The sequence below is a fragment of the Aquarana catesbeiana genome, linkage group LG10, assembly GCF_042186555.1.
Source record: "Aquarana catesbeiana isolate 2022-GZ linkage group LG10, ASM4218655v1, whole genome shotgun sequence".
In the NCBI taxonomy this organism is placed as follows: domain Eukaryota; kingdom Metazoa; phylum Chordata; class Amphibia; order Anura; family Ranidae; genus Aquarana; species Aquarana catesbeiana.
This window is the reverse complement of record NC_133333.1, coordinates 29532732-29536089: the sequence shown is the minus strand read 5'-3', so window position 1 is coordinate 29536089 and position 3358 is coordinate 29532732. Positions and strand designations below refer to the sequence as shown.

The 3358-nt window shown below is 35.5% G+C and overlaps 1 pseudogene; it reads right to left on the bottom strand.

Moving 5' to 3' along the window:
- Window positions 1-1782: 1782 nt before the first annotated feature.
- On the bottom strand, window positions 1783-2712 carry LOC141109968 (chemerin-like receptor 1; annotated as a pseudogene).
- Between the last annotated feature and the right edge of the window lie 646 nt (window positions 2713-3358).

Genomic DNA, 3358 nt, shown 5'->3' with positions numbered 1-3358 from the left:
TTTTTTTCAAACTTGTCACTCTTCTTTTGTTTATAGCGCAAAAAATAAAAACCGCAGAGGTGATCAAATACCACCAAAAGAAAGCTCTATTTGTGGGGAAAAATGATAACAATTTCATTTGGGTACAGTGTTGCATGACCGCGCATTTGTCATTCAAAGTGTGACAGTGCTGAAAGCTGGAAAATGGCTTGGGTAGGAAGGGGGTGAAAGTGCACTGTATTGAGGTGGTTAATCATGCTTTCTAGATGAGACATTATCTCAGCCATATCTTGCTTTGTTGGAAGAGCTAGTAAGCTATCTGCATCTTTATATCCTACCATCTTCTGTTGCTGTTGATCCTTCAGCTTACTTCTTCTCCAGGCCCATCGCTTTTATTCATTGGATCTTCTGGGGGGGGGGGGATTATTGTCTAGGGGCTATCAATTATATTTTCAGCTATGTTTCCAACTATTTGTTCCTTTTTTTTGGTCAGCTTTATCTTATACCATATACATTTTTATAGAGTTGCAGTTCTGGTTAGTTTTTATCCCCTTCCTCCCCATATTTTCTTCTCCCGAGTTGTTAATCCTTCTATGCATTCACTATCACGAAAAATAGGCTCAATTATCAGCTCATGTAAACTGAATAATATGTGGGGGATCTAAGGGGATCAGCAAGTGGCTATAATAGAACAAACAATAATAATGATAGGGCTGCTGATAAACAATAAACTAGCCCTATCTATTAATCCCTTCTTCAAAATACCTTCACTAGCCCCTGCAACCATACAGTTCACCTTACATACAGTTTAAAAAAAACAATCAACAATTAATAGAGCGGATGTTGATATCTAATATAGCCACAATCCTATACCAGTATTTGGAAAAATATTTTTTTGAGAGACCAGGTATTATCAGTCCAAGAGGAATTAACAAAACATAACCCAATAGAGCAGAATAAAACAAAAAAAAAAACCACAATAGCTATTGGAGAGAGCTGATGGTATCTGTTATTCAGATTGTTCAGATTGTCTTTTTTTTTCCTTCTTTCCCCTTGGATTTCTACCTCCTGTATACCTTCATATACCCTGATCCTGAATAAACATGACAGTTTATATCCAAAGTATATTAATGGGCACAGAGAGATTTAAAAAAAACAAGCAGTGAAGGATATGCAATAAGCAAAAAGCTATCAAGCAGTCTGAAAAGCAGATATATGCAACTATATACTTCAACTTCTGCCAGAATAGATTTTCACTATATTATTCTTAGCTTTTTGGAGAGCAGTCCATAAAGCAAAGAAGTTTTCCTTCTTTTTTCCTTTCAAACAGTCTTGCGGTAAATAGTTTAAGCAGGGCAAAGCAGATCAACAGCAAAAAAAGCATTAGCATTAGCCTTGAACTGAAAGTTCCCACCAATCCTCCTTTTTTCCATTATTTTTTTTCTATTATATTTAACTCTCTTTGGAAATTGGAAAAAGATTCGAAATTGAGAACTTTTCGAATTGGAATTTGAAAACTATTCGAATTCGAAAACTTTTCGAATTCAAAAAACTATTCGAATGTGAAAACTATTCAAAATTGATTTGAAAACTATTTCAATCGATTCGAATTCCATCCCAATTTTTTTTCTTGTTATTTCCGATTCGTTTAACTTTGGTACTATTCAAATTCGGAACGAAACAAACTGCACATGTCTATCAGGCTCCTAGAGTATTCCACCCCATTTTTTTATTTTTTAAATAAAGCATATATATTTGCAAACATTGCCACATCATCCCTTAATATGTGTTGAAATATCTCTATCACATTTGGCTTATGGCATGATCAGGTAAAAATTTGTGTCTATTTGGATCTGTCAGGTTGGTGTCCTCGGTGAAAGCTCTCTCAAAACCAGATTTAATGGCACTCCAGAAATTTTGTTTGATATTTTGGCCAATGAAGACATAGAGAAGAGGGTTCACACAGCTGTTTGAGAATGACAATAAGTCTGATATAACAGAGCCACAAAGACAAGCATGAGATTATGATGCATTCTGTATGAATTCATGATGGAAAGGAAACCAGCAAATAAAGAAGGAAATGATGATGGCTGCAATCACTTTGAAAGGTTTGGTAGATGTTACTCTGCAATTTCTTTGAATACGCAAAAAGATGACAGTGTAACAGAAGATAATGATGGTAAAAGGAATAACAAACAGAATGATAAATCTTATAACTTGTGTATTGTGCATTGACCAATCTAAATAACAAATCACAATGGTATCACTGACATCATATGTATCTGTATATATGAACCACTTTCACAGCCAGTCTCACGGTGCGATGGTTCCGACACCAAACAGGGAAGACTACGGAGATGCAGCGATCAATGCTGATGACGGTGAGTTGTAGGACACCGGCAGACAGATTGAGAAATAATGCAAAAAGGTGAAACTTGCACATGAAGGTTCCAAAAGGCCAACGACCATCAAGTTCAAAGTTTTTGATAATTATGGGTAGGAAAAGGCTGAAGGTAAAATCAGCAAAAGCTAAACTTAGGAACCAGAGTTGACCGTCTTTTTCATTTTGAAGGCAACAAACCAGATGACCAGACCATTTCCAGTTATACCCAGCAAAAATATCCCAGATAAAACCACCATGTATGAAACACTGAGTATTTTAATCAAACTTGTATCAAATTCTTGATCTGTGTAAGTTTCCTTGGTGGTGTTGGTCTCCATACTTCCAGACATGTCAGGGCTCAGATATCAAGTTTGATGATCTGCAAAATGAACATGATTGAAGAAATATGTAACAAAGGTACACTGAGATTTGTGAAGAAACATTCTAACCAACTGGGGGTGGAATTTCCCTGGAAATGTGTTTTTTTGAACAATTGTTATGTCAGATAAGAAAGAAAGCACAGCACAAAGTCAACAAAATAATAAAGGCATATATACATCTTTACTTATTTATTATTAAGGGGGATTTTAAATATAAATAATCTCACCATAACCCCTAAATACACTCTAGAATCCCCAATACAAGAGTGCCAACTCAATTCATAGAAAATACAGTAAATCCAACATAAAAAGGTATCAATGGTGTAATGTCAAATAATGTTTTAAAAACACATAATTACTACACCTGTAGACCTATAATAACCTACGGCTGAACATGTTAGTATCTGTCTACAGATTCCTAGAGAAACAGGACACTTTAAATATATTTCCCAATGGATGTATTTAAAAGTCCAAGAGACTTGCAGCCTCACCATACAATATTCATTTTTGTGCTGCAAATGAAGTCTATCTGATCACTACTTACTAGTAGGGATGGGCTATCTGTTCGAGTTGAACTCGAACATTGGCTATTAGCGCATTCGCGAACAATTTTCGG